Raw genomic sequence first — 19786 nt, 5'->3', positions numbered from 1 at the left:
GGTTTTCTTGTAAAAATAATTATTCATTTAGCCGTCAGTTTATAATAAGCCTTCTTTAAAAAGGGCAATGTGCAACAATAAAAATGCACTTCAAAATACTTTCTCAGAATCAAGGCAAAGCAAGTAGATACTCTTTAGAGATGCTGCATACACACTTCCTACATCCTGAGGTGACTTCACTAACTAGGATAGTATTGGCATTTATATATATCAATTTTGTACTTCGTTAAATTCTGAGGTTGGCAAAGAGGAAAGGATAAGGGAAGGAAAAAAGGTTAACGGGTTCTCCGAGCATGTGAGCACTTTAAATCTTCCAATGAACTCTAGATAAAACCTTTACCACCAAATATTAGTTAAGAACCAATGTATCACCTATTGTCAATCTGGAAAAATGAATACCCTTCATTTGAATGATAGACGTAACTTGATGGCCGTGGGCCAACCGTCTTATGCACCGAATTATAGAAATATAGACTGTTATGCTTGACCGACAAGGGGCCATTTTAAACGTAGCATAATCGCCATTTTGCTCGTTAACCATTGCTCATTGCTTTCTGTCTAAAAACTGCTTTGCAGCTTGCAATTCTTGCGGATTCTGCTTACTCTGCTCAACTGTTAACATTGTTGTCTGAATATGAAAGTACAAGGTCGCGGGACTGAAGAGTTTGCTGAACTCCTCATGAGTAGCCCAGAAAGGAATGCCCACGCTCCCTCTCCTTAGCCTTGGGAGGAAGCTGCAGGGCATTTAATCACTTCACAGCTGCCAGCCAGTCTCGTACGATGGTAGAATATGTTAGAATAATACAGTTAAAGGCTTGAATTATGCTTCTCTTACGGCCCCCCTTCGCAAAACCCTTTAGAACGTGTCGGCTCCCAGGACACGAATAGTACCTCATAGATAGCAAAGCTTGGAATGTGGCTCTTCTCCCGTGTACAGATTGCTTCCGAGAACAGAACCACTGTGTTCTAAAAGATGCCTCCGCACTTTCTAAATTGCACATTGTTACTAGAAAAGACATCGAAAGCATTATGATCGTCATACTCGTCGGATATGTCCATCGTCATCCCGAGTTCAAAGGAACTTAATACAGAGGGGTGTTGAACATGACTTTGCTGATTGTATGATATGCATTTTGTATCTATGTAACTGATGTACGTAATTCGCTCTCTTGCGTCCCTCGAGGTCTAGGAAACTCACGTCGCGGGGCGTGGGATCAGAATTGGCCAATTGATACCATCTTTTGCTTGCAATAAACCCTAGCATTGGGAATTTGAAACCTCGTGTCTGGCGCATCTTTTCGTGTATGGTCATTGCCTTGTTTCCATAGCACGAGGGACCCCTAGGGGCCCCTTTCACTATGAGGGACAGTTAGAATCAAAGTCAATGGACTAGAAGAGTCTGCCGGGAGCAAAGTCCATGGAGCTGAGGCACTTAGGTAGCAAAAGTCGGTATACAGTGTTTACATCGAATCGTTTATATTGGATGACACATATCAAATCTTTTATCTTGAAAACCTTTATAGTGAATGTATTTAGGGTGGGGTAAAGAGTTAAAACATTTTTGGGAAACGGTCGGGATGGGTTTTTAGGGGTGGGAAACAGGGGTTTGTGGGGGACACAATGCATTCACTATAAAGGTTTTCAAGATAGGAGATTCGATATATATGTCATTCAATATAAAGGATTCGATATAAAGACATGTAACCACAAAGGTCTTGAACAAAGTTAGAGAGTTTGGTGTAGAAAAATCACTGTTGGGCCACAAGCTCTTACACTTGTGAAAAGGTAGAGCTGAGATCAACTCTAGAAAGCAGCAACTGCAAGTCTCAACTGAGAAAAGCAAGCTACAGACAAAGAGGTAAGTACCCTGTTAGTCAGAACAGTATCTTGGGTTAGAAGAAGAGGATCCAGTTGGCTTCTGTCCTGGTTGCAGTGTTGCAGATCCTGTGTTCCTGGGCCTCACTCATGGGGACCGGCTTCAGCTATGGGCCCTTTTCAGTTCAGCGGCAATTTGCGGTTTCAGCTGCCGGGCAAATAGCACCACCGCGGATCTTGGACACTGAGTACAGCACTTTAGTGAGGGGACTCGAGCTTGGGTCGTCCTGCTTCGGGAGGGTCCTCAGGATCTTCGGTCCGGCTTAAAGACGTGGCACTTGACTATGGATTTCTCGACCCCTAGCACTCGGTTCCAGCAGCAGCAAAGAAGTACAGCCAGTTGACGAAGGTCCTCTAGCAAAGTTCATCTTGGGTTCATTTGGTCCCACCAACCCAAGGGAAGAAGTCGTCCTTTCCGGAGCTTCTCTTGTTGATTAGGAAAATTTGTTTCACTACAGCAGCAGGGCTTCACCGGGCAGTTCAACGGTCCAGGAGGATGTAGCAAGCTCCTCTTCACGATTCCTTTGTCGGATGTTTCTTCCAGTGGTCAACAGTCTTCAGTCCAAGAAGCCTCGCCTGTTATGCAGGTTTCTCCCATTCATGCACAGCCTAGCTGTCACTCACACAGCAGTGTGGCTGTCCTGCAAGGACAGCCAGCCAGCCAATCAATCACGACTGGGTGCATTCAGGTAACCAAGGAGACCAAGGACAGGGAGGTTTTGGGCACCTCCCTCACTTCCTGCCCTGCCAAACACACTGGAGCCAAAGGCGGGTTTTAGCAATGAAGCCCGCCAAAAGCAAATCGAACAAAAGGGTTAAACCTGGTTTGGCGCACAGAATAAAACCCAAGAAAGACCTCACAAACAAGAAATGGCAAAAAAAGAAGACCGGGGCCATTTTGGCAAAATGGTCACCCATGGGTGCTATACTGCAGCTGAAGATTCAGCTTGCGGTAAAAAAAAGAAAAAAAAATAAAAATAAATAAATTAAAAAATTAAAAAACGCACAATGGTAGGAACATTAAACCACTGCCACCAGCCATTTAAAGTAGTGAGGCCAACATAAAAAATGTTACATGAGTAAGTAAGAAAGGGGGCTAGTAAGTAACCCTCCAGCACTCCACATAAGATGGTATGTGCTGCACCTACAAAGAGAAAAGGTAAGTAAAGTCAATTTCACTTTACTATTTCTTGGGAACAGTAGTTCTCACAAGAAAAGGTATTTAAACCTTAAGAGAAATCCAAGGGACTTCTCTGTGACACTGCACTGAAGGTGTTGTGTGTCACCACAACAAAAGTAGATGCCTGTGGAGTTTGTCAGACTCCAAAAACAAAGAGTCCAGATCACATCAAAAATACATGAAAGTGAGAAAAAGGTCTTACTCACTCCAGGTTAGAGATTAAAAGTCCTAAAGTCCAGCAAAAGAGCTGGGGTCTCTAAGGTTGAAGGTAATTGGCATAGAAATTTGAATTCTCCCTAACAGGGGCTAGCTGGCAGGCTCAGAAATCTCACTCTGAGGCAGGGCCCTGCCGGCGCTCACTAATTTTCCCCGGCAGCCCCGGCCACTATAGGTCAAAGCTTTTTTTCGACCTCCTGCCGTTAGGCCAAGTCCCCTTGATGGGCCCTGGCTCATTTTTCACTGCCACTTAAGGCACTGGGGGCAATAGATTGTACTGGGTGCAGGGCAAGCGCAGATGCTTCTGAAAAGGTGAGGAAGAAGATGCAAAGGGGGTGGTCAAGCAAGGGGGCTAGAACTGCTGGTCCATGAAATCTGGCTTCCTGCCGACCGCTACCCGCGGCCCATCATGGTGAAGACGCTGTGAAACCAGCCCTACCGTGACAAGTCCACACAGACGAAGAATCCTAACCCACGACTACACCCTCAACCCAAGAAGATGGAACAATGAGGCTCAAGCCTCGTATCCAATAATCACAGCTGATGGATAAAATCTATCAGCAAGAAGAAGAAAGAAGCGCTGGCTTCCTATCCGACTTGGTGTTTTCGGTGCATCCAACGAGAAAGTACTGTCAGAAACCACAAGGGTGCTGAACAACCACCAGCATAGTCACAGCGCTGAGGAGTACAAGACGGATGGGGGGCCACGGGAGTTGTATTGTCTGTTATGGATCACCTGTAAGTTAACTCCTGGCTAATAAAGCAGCGGCGACCACGTTTACCCACTGGAATCTGTGACTTGTGAATTATTTCCTTAATTCTAAAGGGGGTTTGTTGGGGTCGACAGAAAAATGCATGCACTGTATTTTATTTGGAACCTGAGGGTGAGGTGCGGTTGTCGTTGCTATTTTTTTTTTTTTATTGTGCAGCCACAGTATGCCACAGAACCGATTCACACACTCCCTCCCCACCCCCTTGCCCCCGACCTCCCCTATTATCTGTATTGCCTCCGCAGTCCCATGCAGTGTAATCTCGACTCTTACCTCGCAGCCTGATGATCGGAGCTGGGTTGCGTCATCTGTGTTTCAGTATGTCCCAGGTCCACCTCGTCACTCCCTCAGCGGGAAACCCATCGGGGTCTCTAGGAAGCCATGTGACCAGAGTAGGGGAACCTTGAACGAAAATAAAATGTCGAAGGCGGTGAAACTGGGAAAGTACAGTCTGAAAGGGTCGTGGGCTGTGGAGGCCAGGGGAAGTGAAAGCAGTGGGAGGGTGGTTGGGGAAGTAAGCTACTGCCTTCTTTGCAATAACCTTGACTTTCACAATGGCCAGGACATTCCTGCTTACACCCGTTATTGCTGGTTTTCCATTACAACACAAAAGGCTTGTCGCAAGTTGGCGTCGCCAGGCATCAAATTTAGGAGGGGCACAGAGGGATCCAAAGACTAAAGTGGGGGTGAGGGGGCCACAGACAAAAGTGGGGGGGGGCTGCCTATGAAAGATAACGTGTGACGTCACAAGCACTCCTGCAGAGAGGCGTTTGCACATGCAAAGTACCCACACCCCACTGCACTTACCCTCCCATCAGAAAGCAGGCACGAAACCATTCAGTGACTAATGGCCCACCATTAGCAGTTTCTTGCACTACATTCTGATGTGAGGGGGCTGCAAGCTGCTCTGCACACTTTGGAGGTTGATGTGCAGAAGCTGGGCAGGCACACCTGAGAAGTAGCTCGTGCTCATGTTCATAACGATGCCAGAATACATACCAACAGCACTGCTAGCTTTGAGACAAAAGGAGAGTATTTGCTGTGTGATATGCAAACATTTGCCTCAGTGAGTGTCACAAATAACACCATGAACAGAGAACACGGTCACTGCTCGCCTAAGGTGGGGGGGCAAAAAGGGGGGCCATGATTTCAGAGGGGGGCACGCCCCCCCTAGCAACACCACCGCTTCTAATGCAGGAATTCATTCTGGATATCGTTTAGCATTGAAATAACGCCGCTTGCTACATTGGCCACAGCATCGGCTGCTTGAACCTTCTTTAATTCCATGTGTTAAAATCGCGGCAAAAAGGCTGTGTTTTGCCGCCACCATCCCTGTAAAGGATGCGGGGGACACCCCTGCAACCCCAGACCAATTATACCATTTAAGGGGAGCCGGGGACACCTCCGCAACCCCCGCTCCCTTTAAATGGTATAATGGGGCACACCTTTACCAGGTCAAACCACTGCATTTTTGCTGTGATTTTTTGTAAAGGCGACATTTTTGCCGCAATTTCATTACTGCATTCCCCTTCTTCCCCATTGCTTCTCCCTGCTCTCTTGTGATGTACTTTGTGTGTATGCAGTTCCCACCGTGCGCTACATCCCGATTTACCAGTGTCAGCTCTTCGCCCCCCACGTCTGCTCTTGTCAAGTCTGCATCCTTGTATTTATGGCTTATCTGTGGTGTCTTCTTTCAATATTAGATATGAGAGTACAATTGGCTATTTCATCCAACAAGCCACACATCTCACACAGTGACCCAGAAGCCAATTCTGGAAGTTCAACTCCAGTTCAGATCCACTGAGCAATGCATTGTGGGTATGCAAAACAGCATAAAAGCACGTATTTTTGTTCCAGAAAACTAAACGGGTCGTTTGGAGTAGCACTATTTAATACAGAGCTGTATCAACCCAAGACAGACAGCATAGGATGTTGACAGCATCATACACATTTCACCTTCTTAGGGATCATTAGTCTAGTATAGTATAAGTATAGTCCGACATCCTCATAAATGAAACATTGGAGTATTGCACCCCTCCCTCGAGCCAACTCAACTGATTTGAGATGCCTGCTCGACCCATCGCTTGGCTATGCTTTGCCTGAGCGAGCCGATCATCGCTGCAGAGACCAGACTGCACCACTAGACCACTTCAAGCTGAAATGACCGGTCTCGATGCCCGCGATCTACTGGGACCACCAATTCAAAATGCCTCGACGCCGACTCAACCCAGCAAAAGCTCAACCGATAGTGACTTTTAAGCCCCATTTCTTGGCCTTTCCAAAGACATATCCTTGAACATTGGCATTTTCTGCTCACATCATTGGCTTGCACCCCTGTATTCGCCCATAGTGTCCCTTTATTCTTAGACGGTACTCTCTGTTTCATTCACAGGGGGGACCAGTGAGTGTTTTTAATTAGTTGTATTGATGGTACTATTGCTGTTTGTGTTGCAAAATGATCAGCTCACACCACTGCGGAAGAGTATAGCCTGCCCTCGGCCCACATTATCAAAAGAGGCGAAGGAGGCCTACCTGTGGGGCTGTGCCAGTTTCACCTTTATAATTGGGATCACTGCTGGTATCGTAGTAATGTGGGCTGAGTAGGAGTTTAACACCCTACTCTTCTCTGTGCCCAAGCAGAGCTGTAATCCATTCGTCACATGACAGACTTCAGTTATAATACATTATGAGCAGATTATGTGTAATATAATATAAGGGGCAGGAGGATTATGTAGGGTTCCAGGGTTAAGGTGGGCATGATTTCTGCAGGCAAGCGTTGGCAGCATGAGAGTTTAAGGTTTGAGTTCACGAGGTTGAACTGTAGATTGGATGAGGCTAAAAGGAAGAGGTGTTTGTTTTTAAGGGATTGCATGCTGGGAACAAGATCTACCTAGGCTCCCAATTTGGAGATGGAAAAGAAAGAAGTTAGTGAGCAAACAAGATGCTGACGAGTTTGGAGAGCAGCCGTATACATGGAGTGTCTCTTCAGAGGTGGCCTGCAGACTGGAATCAAGCTCCGAGGGGTTAGGGCGAGGAGGCCGAACTCTTACTTGAGGTCAAATCGGTGACCTGTATGGATTTGACTCGTATACATTTAAAAAAATAACTTTTTTTAATTTATTTTTTTTAAACAAGTTCTGGACCCTGGCCTGTATGATGGACAAGTGGTGGTAAACCTATGGGCTCGGGCTAGGGAATACAATTGGTTTGGGAATGTTGCAAGGGGGCAGTGCTTTGGCGGGATGCATCAGAGATATTAACTACATTAGCAGGGACGCAATTGGGAGTGGTCAGTTCGGTTGGTGGTCCTAATAGTAGTAAGGTGTGGGAGATGGGGCGATGGAGGAGGGAATTGGTGGTGAGAGCCCCCACCCAATTCTTTTCTTAACTTTTCCGTTTATGTGTCTTGTACTCGTCTTCCACCTTTGAATAAGGAGGACACAGCACAGTTGGTTTGAGTTGGGACTCGAACGCACATTTTGTTTGATTTGTAAGCAGTCTTTTCTCTGTCACTATGGATTTTTTTTGTACTAAGACAAAATGAAAATTGCATTACAAAAAAGTAACATTTACTGCCACCTAGTGACCACACGAGAAAGTGGCCGCTACAGGCAAGCACTCCCATTGGCAATAGTAGAGAAGGATAAGCAAAACAAAAAGTACCTTCTTGTGAAGCAACTATTACGATTTCAAGTCTCAAGCACAGATGCCTTTGAAAATGGCGGCGAGAAAAAACACCGTACATACATTTATTAAGCAGAATTGGCTTTAAAGAATAAGAAAACGGGGTCTAGATCTACAAGGAATGAGAGAATACGGCATAAGCGGTACAAATGTCCTTTAACATTAGCATAAGCGAAAGCTCTTTTTATAAGGTGGCTTCAGATAACAACGAGCGATGTAGAATGAAAGGAGGAGTGTGGACGGAAACAGAGCACGCACAGAGCGGAATAGAGAGAGAGGACGGGAAGCACGGGGGAAGGGGAAACATGACACGAGAATGCGAGGTTAAGAAGAGGTAAGGGGGAGAGACGCGGGTGAGAAAGGTGCCGAGGGAGAGCGCGCCGAGACAACGTGAAGTGTTGAGGTCAATAGCGGTTACCAAAAGAGGAAGTTTGGTACACACAGTAAAAAATAAACCAGTGCAGCGAGTGAATAGTGAAGATGATCTGTCTCATTACCTTTACATTCAATTTGTTGTCACTTTTCTTCTGAGCTGGCAAAGGCATTTTCCGAAAATCTCAGGTTCTGCCACTGGCTGCGGCGTGCACATGAAGTGCAGTAGCATTTGTTATAAACACACGGGGGGATTTTTCTGCGAGTTCAGTTCCTGCCACATCATGCGAAATGTTATGGCAGCAGGGGTGTAACCCAGCCTCCTCCCAGCAATTACAACAATGGCTCCTTTAAATAGAGCGCTTAAGAATTTCAAAGTCCACATTTTATTTATTTGCAATTGCTGTACGGGTTTTTACATTTTTTTAAAAACCCCACAGAAATGGACGTAAATGATAAGCCTTTATCAACAGAGAAGTTACAAACGCCATGCACACGATAACAACATTTTCATAACCGGCAAGGTAGCAGTTGAGATGAGCCTTTTGGGTAAGACAGATCACTCTGGAGCCTCAAGTGACAAGAACTTTACTTACCTGAACCTGTGAACCCAGGCATAAGGAAGTAAGTACAGCACATGTAGGTCCAGTTCATGCTTAAGAGACACATCCACCTGCCCCCCTCTACTCAAGCTCCAGATCCCAACTGACACACAGTGGAATCCCCAGGAGACTTGCATCACAACATTCGACATAAAACACTCCATACTCTCACACACACAGGTTGTAAGCAGCCCAGGTAGATAACACATCCCCCCCGTTATATAACAAACAACCAGATGAAGAAACAGAAGGAAAGGTCACCAATGCAATTTATACAACCACAAAACATAGACTATCCTTCCAAAGCCACCTACCAAGCAAACCGCTCCGAGCACAGAGCTCTCCCCCAGTGAACCTTAGAGTAGCTAACCACATAGCTATGCCAACCCCCAGAACAATCAACAATCCTATAGCTGGCCTACTATAGAACTCACAGCCCACAAACGCAAAACCAGAAACAAACCAAATGCACGCCTGTACCCATCCTTCTCCACCACCATCGACGAAATGTGCCAAAACACACTACAGGGTTCCAAACCCCACTAACAGCCTGAAGCCAACCATAAAGTTCCACTCCACATTTGGCACCAACCAAAACACCAGGCATCTACATCCCGCTGACAGATTGGCCCCACAAAACCGGGCATCCACAGCCCACTCACCAATTGGCACCAGAAATGCAGGCATATGCATCCCTCTCAACATTTGGCACCACAATAGCTGGGCATCTAAGCACGCTTGCCACTTGGTACCACAATAGTCGGGCACACACATCCCATTCACCAACTGGCACCACAACGGGCATCCACATCCCACTCACCAATTGGCACCACAAAAAAGGGAATCCACATCCCGCTCACCAATTGGCACCACAAAACCGGGCATCCACATCTCGCTCACCAATTGGCACCACAAAAAAGGGCATCCACATACCCCACACACAGACCAGTTAGGAAAATTGGGCATTAAAATATGGTAAACAAGGTTTATGCACCACAAAGGAGTCCAACATTTAAGCTTGCAAAGTCCTTTATGGGCATTTTCCTGTGGAAGAATAATTGGTTACTAAAATAGTGCAAAGCATCACAACTCAAATTCAGCTTCAAACACCCCAGCATCTCAATCACCCAATTTCTCTCATGGCGATTTACTCCACGGAACAAGGACCATATTTCATTATCAAAACCAGTGCACAATTCCTAACTCCTTTATCATGCTAACTGAGGCCACGACATGTATGCACACTCTCATTCAGGAACACCTGACATCCTAAATACCAAGCACCGCGTTACTAGATATTAACCATGTCCCACACTCTGCCACCACTGAGACATCCATACCCCACACTAATGGTTCATCCAAAATGTACAGGCCTCACATGACACCTACTACTAAACAGCGCTTCCTTAACCATTTGAAACGTAACAAGTAGGTAACACATCTTCCACAACACAACAATGAACATTGCTGTTAAAAACGTCACATGTGGTACAGGAACCAAACCACACCACACCTCGACATTGCTCCTTCAAGAACTCCTGGCGCACCAAGCAAAACAGCCACAGTACCTGAATAAATCCTAGCGTTGACGGCAGAGTCGTTAAACTGGCAGAGTCCTTACACAACAAAAAAAATGAAAGAAGCATTCACCCAAAAAAAAAACACAACATTTTTTAATGAAGCTCACGCAGCACTGCAATCCAAAAGTCACGGTGGCCGCTGATCACCAATACATCCACAACGAACAGCATCTTGGGGCGCGCCGTAGTCACATAGCGCCAGCACAAGATGTACTTCTCGTTGGATTCTCCATGCGCTATTGGTTCGCTAGTAAAACCGTCTTACTCATTGAGATGATCACAAACAATGACGTTTTGTGAACGTTGCAGGGTCCTTAGCTCGGAACCCCTCACCACTTGAAGTACAATACAAGTTCCAGCCCATAAGAACCTTTTGGGCAAGTTGAGAGGTTCTTTTCTCAGAACTTCTAATACTTGGCCGTGACGTAGCTCTGACTGCTGCAGCCTTCCGGAACGTTCGTATCAACGTTCTCTCACAGCAGTCATCGACTGGTGACGTCATCATTACTGAACGGAGCCCCGGCCTGCACACAGCTCCCAGCACCAACCGTCATCCTAGCCAGGAAAGCTATGGTACATTTCCAACACCATTACAGCTGCGTCCAATCATTGTTCAAAATAAACGCTCAGGTAAATACACTCTGGCCCTTCTCATTTGGGATGACAACCATAACTGAGCAATCCGTTTACACAAGTGCCCCGGCCTTCTTAATAGCTGTTGCTCACCAATGCTCTGCCCAACTCCAGGCTCTCCATATGTTGGACACAAAAAAAGACCACACACAGCCTTCAACTAAGGTGCGCTACGCTGCCCCCCCCCCCCCCCAGGAAACTTCAGGTGTCCCTGCGTTAAAGCTCACAGTCATAACAGGACACGGGGCACGATCACCTTAGGGCTGGGGGTGGGGGGCAACCGTGGATGTTGCTCTTACAGACTTTTCTTTCCATCTCTTTCCTTCTGGTCTCAGCTTACTCCTTTATCTGCACCCGCCTTCAGTTTCCAAGATCCCCGTCGCCAGTGTTGAGATTAGCCTTTTGGGTAAGTCCGATCACTCTGGAGCCTCAAGTGACAGAACAGCTTTACTGGGTTCACAGGTTCAGGGAAGTAAGTACAGCACATTTAGGTCAAGTTCATGCTTAGAGAAACATCTACCTGTCCCCCTCTACTCTAGCTCCAGATCCCAAATGACACACAGTGGAATCCCCAGGAGACTTGCATCATAACAGTCTACATAAAGCCCAACACTCCATACTCTCACACACACACACAGGTTGCAAGCAGCCCATGTAGATCACAACAGGAGCCCTTGCCAGCATCGGTACAGGTACTACTAGGATTACTGTGCACTCACTGTGTAAAGCGCCACCATGTCAGATTATTTAGGTCATGTACTGCGGGTCATGCTCCTCATACATGTTCTAAAATGACTGCTGCATCACGGAATAAATCGCTCTGTACTACGATGCTTATCACAAAGGCACCGTACCCAGGAAATGCCCGTGTCCTCTATGTATGGTTAATATGCTAGTCATTTCTTTTAGAAATGACAGACCAATACACAAATAAATACAAAGTAGCAATGATGACCATCGTATACTAACTCAGCATGTACGATTAGCCCAACTCGGGGATCTACCACCTTTGGCTCTCTAGATTTTTTGGATTACAACTCCCATCATCCCTAGCCAGCCTATTCTATGGTGGGTTGTAGTCCAACACATTCGAAAAACGCACCGTAAGTGGGCCGGGACAAAGCCCCAGCTGTCTCAAAAAGGTGCTTCTGAGCTAGGACTCTGCTGGGCTCTTCCACACTAACCTTAGATGTGCCAATCCCATCAGGCAGCCCTTTCACCAGCACAGCCCCATGGTGAAAGGCACGCTTTCAGGGTGTCAGCACTAAGAAACAAAAGGAGAGGAGATTGCACTGCTATAATCACTTTGGGCGCAACTGCCTCTCCTTTTGTTTCTTAATCACAGGGGCCGACCACCAAGGCAACACATTCATCACGCAGCTGTATTAGGTTAAAGGGCTGCCTGTGGGGGTTGGAGCCTTTGATTTAGAAATAAAAGGAGAGGTGGCAAAAAAAAAAAAAAAAAAAATACTAAAAAAATGTAATAAAAAGAATGTATGATAGAAACCCCCCCTTGCTTGGCTTCCAGTGCCTGCTTAAGTTGGGAGCAAAGCAATTTACAATCCAGTTCCTGCCCCTACTTAGGCCTCACTGATTCCTCATCTTAAAGCACTGTCTGAAGACAGGGCAGCTTATCCATAAGGGGTGAGTGGGCACTGACCCACCTTCACCCTCGTCCATCATCGAGTAGCTGCTCCAGCCCAGTGAAAACAGAGCGCTCCTTCAGCTGCTTGCAGCAACTGAAGGAGCGCTCCTGGTAACTGTCTAAGGGACAGTTTAGTTCCCAACTGCGCATGTCCGATAGACCACGCAAGACCTGGGGCATTTTGCTTTCCCAGGTTTGCATGGCCCATAGGGGGATACACAAAGGGAACTGCACATCTGAATGTGTGTAGGGGGGGGGGGTGTGCTCCTGCGCCTTCTCGCCCATTCAGACCGATTGGATCAAAGACAATGGAGTGCTCCTGCACGCACGTGCAGTAACCAGGAAATGCTCTTTGCTTCCTGGTTCCTGTTTGTGCTGCCTGCGAGCCGGGGGCTTTCACTGATGTGCCAGTGGGGCAGAGCAGAGTCCAGACCTAGGTTGCAGGTAAGATGAATTTCATTATGTAGGTTGTGTGAAAGAAAGAGTGTTTGAGGCATGTGTGGCTGGGCATGCATGTTGACGAGCGAGTGTATGGGTGCTCATGTGAATGAGCGAGTGAATGCTATGTGAGTGTGTAGGCGTTTGTCTTTATGCTGGGCCCGGGTGCTGATTTTGGGGACAGGGATGTGGGGAAAAGGTGTGGCTATAGCTACTACAGCATTTTTAAATGGGTATCTATGATGAAGTAAGCATGATAAGTGTTATTATGTGGCTAGACTGCCATTTTGGTGCAAGCAGTCTAGCTATTTCTTACTGTGGCATTGCACTTTTTCTGGGCATCAATGGCAATGCAAACATGAGAAGTGTTACTCCGTGTCTAGACTAGCCTATGTTGTGTAGCCAGTTTGGATTTTTTTCTTATTGTGGCATGGCATAGCATTTTTAATGGCAAAGCCAACAGATGTATGCTCTTGCCCAGGGATACCACCATATATTGGCAGAGCCAGAGTGGGCATGTTTCCTTACAGTATAATTATGGGCATTCCGCGCAAAGCAAACAAGAGTATGTTCTTATACAGGGAATACTAGCATATATTAGTGCAGCCATCATGGAAATGTCTGGGCACAGCCAGTGTCAACATGTTTTTATACTGGCACATAGTGTGGCAAAGGCATCATGAAAATGCATTGGGAAATACTCCTGTGCACTGCTGGTGACTTACATCTCTTTATTTTTTTCACGGGGGACCCTATAAAACCAATTGCAACTCTCTGGCTTTGTACACTTTAAACATTTTTTTTTTACAGTAAGTGAGCTGCATAATGCACCATTTAAAACCATTATTCAACATTCTTTCCAGAGATGGAAGATCTATCTTGCAATATGGGTGAATACACCCTCAGCCCCTCCCCCTTTTCTTTGGAATGCTCACCTAGAGGATTACATTTTAATACCAAATATGACCTCCTCTCACACAGTGCGTTTGATGGGGGAATACTATCAATAACAACTTTAAGTATACCCTGTCCACTATCTCAATGAAAAGGACAACAATTAAGCTGCTGCAGAAAAAGAGAACAGCACACAGTTTAGATGAAGTTGATGTGTTGGCACTCAGCACAATCCCTCTTCTGCAACGGCCGGGGCGTGAACTAAATAATTGGAACAGCCAAATACCACTGGAGGAAGGGATCATTAGCCTGAGTAAGGTGGTCTTATCGGGCATTGATCTTTTCCATAGACTTCACGGCCCAAGAACGCCACAGGCCCAGGCTTTCTACAAAATAATGGCAGTACGCACATAAGAGAAGACATGGATCGATTAGTAGAAGGCTCATTGGCTCCGGTGGCAGCAAAATCTTCCGAGTCAACATTAACGGCTCGCAGTTTTGTCCTCAACTCTTTGGTAAATGTTTTTGAGTCATTGAAAAGTGAAGTCCAAACCCACGAGGGTATTTTGCTGGAAATAACCAAGGAAGTAGGGGGGCTTCGAGACATCTCTATAGTTGGTCTAAAACAGGCCATCAACATCTTGGTATGTGAACCACTGAAGACTTTAAATGTCTTTAATGCCGAGCAGGCGTTTTGGATGAAGGAGCTGAAAGAGAATCTCTGCAGAATCGATGCTCGGCTCGATCAAACGGGTATGGAGATCAAAAGTTTGAAAAATTCTCCTAGTACAAAGACATCAGGAGGACAGACCACTAGCATCCACATGGATCAGGATGTATCCCACTGTGGGGTTTTGCGCGGGTCCCCCGAACCGCGGAATAATGTACGCGGGAGCCGGGGATTCATGCGACCACTTTATTCTTCCTTTAACTCCCACCTCCCTTCCTGTCCCGCCCCCTCCCTAGCCCACCGTCACTTCCCTGCCCGGGAACTGAGACCGCAACGGCGGTCTGCCCACACAACGATGTGGGCGGGCTGCATAGCCCTACTTAACAATCCAACATCTCCCCCCTTTTTAAACAACCACATGTCTCTGTATAACTTACTCCATTTCTTCTATGAGTCTCTGGGGCTTGAAGCGACTTCTCTGAGGGCGACCTCTGCTGCCCGGTGTATGCTCATCCTGACCCGGGGGTGTTGACCTGTCCTCGCCTTCTGAGGACTCACTCTCCTCCACATAATACCTGTCAAGGGCGATGTCATCTTCGCTGTCGGCTTCTTGATGTAAGGTATTATCCGTGGAGCGCCTCTTGGGTTTGAAATGCGATATGTTTCTTGTGACGGAGGACTGGTCGGTCCTCTGGGCCGTGATCATTCTGCCTTTCTTTTGCGTGACCGTCAGTGGTTCCGGTGCAAACGTGGCGTCCTCCTTGCGCTGTTTCGGTTGCCGTAGCCACACTTGGTCTCCCACTTCCACATTCGACTCCTGTGCTTTTCTTTTGTGATCCGCCATGTCCTTCATCTTGGCTTTAGCGGTGTCATCCTTGCTTCTAGCCTCTGTTTCCAGGGGCGTGGCTTCGGCTGCGCGGGCATCCTCTGGCAGTCGTGTCTGTACTGGCCTGCGGAACATCAGGTCAGCGGGGCAGACGCCCGTTGTACTGTGGGGGGTGTGGCGATAGTCCCGGAGAAACTGGTACAGTGCTTGTTCAAAAGGTTTGTGGAGGATGGTCGCTATTTGCAGAGTTCTCTTGACGTTGGCCATGAACCTCTCAACCATTCCATTGGCCTGAGGCCATCGCGGGGTTATCTTCCTATGGTGGAAGCCCATGTACTTCGCAAAGTTTTCGAAGTCTGTGCTCATGAATGGCGCTCCGTTATCAGATTTGATGATCCTGGGTATCCCATATGTGGACAGCATGCGATCTAGTGCCGGGATGACGCTGGTTGCTGCTGTGCTATCGACGATCTGTGCGTCCGGGAATCGTGAGTGTTCATCTATTAGCACTAACACATATGTGCCATTCCTTAGGGGTCCAAAGAAATCCACCGCCAGTTCTTCCCATACCTTTTCCGGTAGTGGCGACATGTGGAGTGGGTTTGGGTGCGGGGGCGGTGCTACCTGTGCACACGTTGCGCATTGGCCTATGATTTCCTCAACCATCGAGTCCAGTTTGGGGAACCACACTTTTTCCCTCAGTAGTCTCTTGGTGGCCACCACTCCCCGGTGGCTTTCATGTGCTACTTGGATCGTTCTGGTGCGTAGCGATTTCGGAAGGAGTACTTTGCACCCTTTGAGTATTACTTGATCGTCGACGATGGAAAGTTCGTCCCGGACCTGGTCTATTAGTTTGACGTCTGCTCGGACCTCTTCCGACTCGTGCTGCGCCTGTTGACGCATGTGCGCCCTTCTGTCTGCTTGTATGCAGTGACGCACGATGCGTAGAGCCGCATCTTGTTCCGAGTGTGCGATGATGTCTGCCCAGCTGACTGGTAGTGGTTGTAGATGATGCACTACGTAATTGAGATATTCGTCAGCAATGGATGGGCGTGGTGTGGCCGGGCCGATTGGATGACGTGATAGATAGTCCGCGGGATTGTCTTCTTTTCCCGGCCTGTGCTTGATGACGAATTTGTAATCCTGCAGTCTTAGGCCCCATCTGGCTATTCTGGGCGGCATGCGTGATTTGGGGTCTCCATATATCGTGATCAGTGCCTGGTGATCGGTGATGATGGTGAACTCCTTGCCATATACGAACAGATGAAAATACTCGCATGCCCATACCACCGCTAGGCTCTCCTTTTCCGCTTGGGAGTATGCTTGTTCTGTCGGGGTCAAGCTCCTACTGGCGTATGCGACCACGAATATGTTTGTCGGTTCCAGCGGGTCAACTTGCGTTAGTAAGGCGCCCAAACCCACGGGGCTGGCGTCCACTATCACTTCGGTGTGTCTTTTGGCGTCGTAGTACGCCATGTCTTCAGCTTTGGAGATGGCATCACGGATCGCCTCGAATGCCTTTTGACAGTCCGTGGACCAGGTGTATGGTTGATCCTTGCGCGTTAGGAGGCGCAGCGGGTTACTGATGGTTGCGTAGTCCTTTAGGTATCTGGAGCAGTAGCTGGCCAGTCCTAAGAAAGATCGAAGTTCCGTCGTGTTCGTTGGGGGTGTAGCTGAGTTGAGTGCCGCCACCTTCTCCGGGTCTGGTCGCATCCCTTTGTCAGAAAATATGTGGCCGAAAAATCGTAGGGAGCCCTTCCCGAACTCGCATTTGGATTTGTTGAGCGTTAGTCCTGCCTCCTGCAGTGCAGCACACACTCTGTGGAGAGCAGTGTCGTGCTCTTCCTGCGTCTTTCCAAAAACGAGGACGTCGTCGGAGTAGTTTAGGCAGTTGGGTACGTGCCTAATGACTCTGTGTATCTCCTCCTGAAATATTTCTGCGGCGGAGGATATCCCGAAGCTAAGTCTCTTATATTGAAATAGACCCAGGTGTGTAACAAATGTCGTGATGTACCTGGATTCAGGCTCGATCTCAATCTGATGATAGCCTTTGGTGAGGTCCAGTTTCGAGAAGACCTGGGCCCCATGGAGCAGGTGTATCATGTCCGTAATTCTGGGCGCCTGGTGTCTTTCCCTTTCGATGGCCACGTTGGCCCTCCTCATGTCGACACACAGGCGTATCGATCCGTCCGGTGATTTCTTGGGGACGGGGACGATGGGGGATACCCATGGAGTGGGTCCTGAGACAGGTTCAATAACGTTGAGTTTAATCAGTTTGTCCAGCTCCTCCTCGACTTGGCGTTGTATATTTATCGGAATGCCCCTGTAGTGTTGTGCTACGGGCGGTATCTTTGGGTTTATGTGCAACTGTACCTTGCGATGCTTTAGTTTTCCTAGGCCTTTGAATAGGTTGGGGAATGTTTGCTCGATGGCATCTGGTCTGGCAAAGTATTTATGGGCCATTAATTGATATAGGATGTGCACTAAACCCATCTCAACGGCAGTCTTGAAACTGAGAATGCACCCGCTATTGGCTTCCGTCTTCAAGATGTGTAGCGTGATTTTTGCGGCGTGCGATTTGTGCACGCACCATGCTGATATGGTTCCTTTGCATGGCAGCGGGGTCGTGGCACCGTAGGGGTAAATGTCCACTGTTGCCTTTCGGATTTTTGGGGGGTTGGGGAGCGAGTTGTACGCCTGTTCACTTATGATATTAACAGTTGCCCCCGTGTCTATGAGGAATTGTAACGGTGTGTTGTTTACTTGAAGCTGGAGCGTTGGGCTGTGCTGGGTGGCTGTGGCATTGTTGAGAGCCCACACATACCCTTTTTTCCGTTGATCCTCCTCTGAAGATTGGGACTCACTGCCTGATGGGGATCTCATCTCGATGTACCGGACGAACCGTCTTCCTTGCGATCGCCTCGATCCGTCCGGGGGCCTTCTGTCGTCTCTGGTGTATGCGCTCCTTCGTGGTTTTTCTTCTCTCCTGGGTCCCGGCTGGTCTTCCTCACCTCTGCCTGCTGGTGGGCTGTGTCGCGAGCTTCTCCTTCTCTCTAGGTGTCTCGTTTTGCTGGGTCCCTGCCCCGGTGGATTTTTGCAAACGGCTCTGTAGTGGTCCATTCCGCCACATGCGGCGCACTTTTGTCCAAGTGCAGGGCAGTCTCCCGCGTGCGGATATTCGAATCCGCATCTGTAGCACGTGGCGTCCGTTCCTTTCCCACTCTGTGAGGGGGCCGTGTATAGTTTATTGATGGACTCAGCGGTCGGTGGCGGGTGTTGAATAGTGACCTTGCCTAGGCTGTCGAGTTGCGACTCCACTGCTGCTTCCATTCTGGCAAGTGCAAGGATTTCCTCCAGGGACCTCTGTTTCTGGAGAAGCTGTTTCCTGAATGGCTGTGAGATGCATCCCGCTATCACTTGAGATCTTAAGGCTTCATCATTAGAGTACTTATGGAACTCACAGTACTTTAGCTTGATGCGTAAACGCATCACGAAATTGTCGAGGGATTCCCCTTTCTCCTGTCGCGTGGTGTGAAAGACGTGGCGCTCGTAGTCAATGTTTGTATGGGGCGTGAAGTATTCCGATAATTTCCCATGTAGTTCCGCATAGGTGACGGTGTCTACGTTCATTAGTTCGCCTGCAATATCCCTGACAGCGGGGCCTACTGTCATGAAGAGGGTATTTTTCAGCATTGCGTTGTCTGTCAAACCTATTGCCCCCGTGTAGAACTTGAAATCCCTGAGCCATATGACCCATCTGGGTCCTAGGTTGGAAGTGTCTCTCACATCAAATGGGCCCGGTAGTGGTAAGTTATGGGCAGCCGTACCTGAAGTCGGTGCCTGTTGATTTCCATCGTGCGCTGCTCCCGACCCATCTGACGAGGAGGCTACGGGGCTTGCTGGGCCTGACATGGTCGCCGTGCCTGTCGCTCCGTGTGACAGTGTGTTGCCTCTTGGCTGGCTGTAGCTTGCCCTTGTGATCTGCCCAGGCTGGTGCGTGCCGGCGGTGCCTCGTGGCTATGGGTAGCCTCTTTGCCGGCTCTGGCGTGGCTGGTGCGTGTGCTGGCCTTGCAGGTCTCGAGGACAGGAGAAGGAAGAAAAAAATTTTTTTTTTTTATTTTTTTTTTTTCCTTGAGGCCCCCCTCAGGGCCTCCCGCTGATCGCGTGTGGGATTGGGGGAGGGGGGGCGGGACCCTGGCGACTTGCCTCCGGGCCTGCGCGTGCTTTTGCAGGCGCCTCCGCACCCGCTCCCTCGCGGCTCCTGACGCTGCGGCCGCCCGTGACTGCGGCCTCAGCTGGCACTGGGAGGTGCGCCGACGCGCCACGCCGCTCGACTGCGGACCTCCGCGGAGCTTTTGTGGCGTTGCGCCAAAGCGCCTCACCCGTTCACCTGCGGGTTCG

The 19786-nt window shown here is 48.3% G+C and overlaps 1 protein-coding gene across 4 annotated transcripts in view; it reads right to left on the bottom strand.

Annotated features, from left to right (window-relative positions):
- CFLAR (CASP8 and FADD like apoptosis regulator) overlaps window positions 1-19786 on the bottom strand; it is a 621840-nt gene that overhangs the window by 575244 nt on the left and 26810 nt on the right. For 2 of the 4 annotated variants that reach the window (XM_069615451.1, XM_069615452.1), the window contains exon 2: window positions 4315-4443. The exons of the other annotated variants lie outside the window; for them this stretch is intronic. The gene's annotated coding sequence lies outside the window, so the exon portion shown is untranslated. The remainder of the gene's footprint in view (window positions 1-4314; window positions 4444-19786) is intronic. 4 annotated transcript variants of the gene reach the window in all.

The sequence above is a fragment of the Ambystoma mexicanum genome, chromosome 9, assembly GCF_040938575.1.
Source record: "Ambystoma mexicanum isolate Mex_15411 chromosome 9, UKY_AmexF1_1, whole genome shotgun sequence".
Lineage (NCBI taxonomy): Eukaryota > Metazoa > Chordata > Amphibia > Caudata > Ambystomatidae > Ambystoma > Ambystoma mexicanum.
The sequence above is the reverse complement of the archived record's forward strand: the minus strand, read 5'-3'. Positions and strand labels throughout refer to the sequence as shown.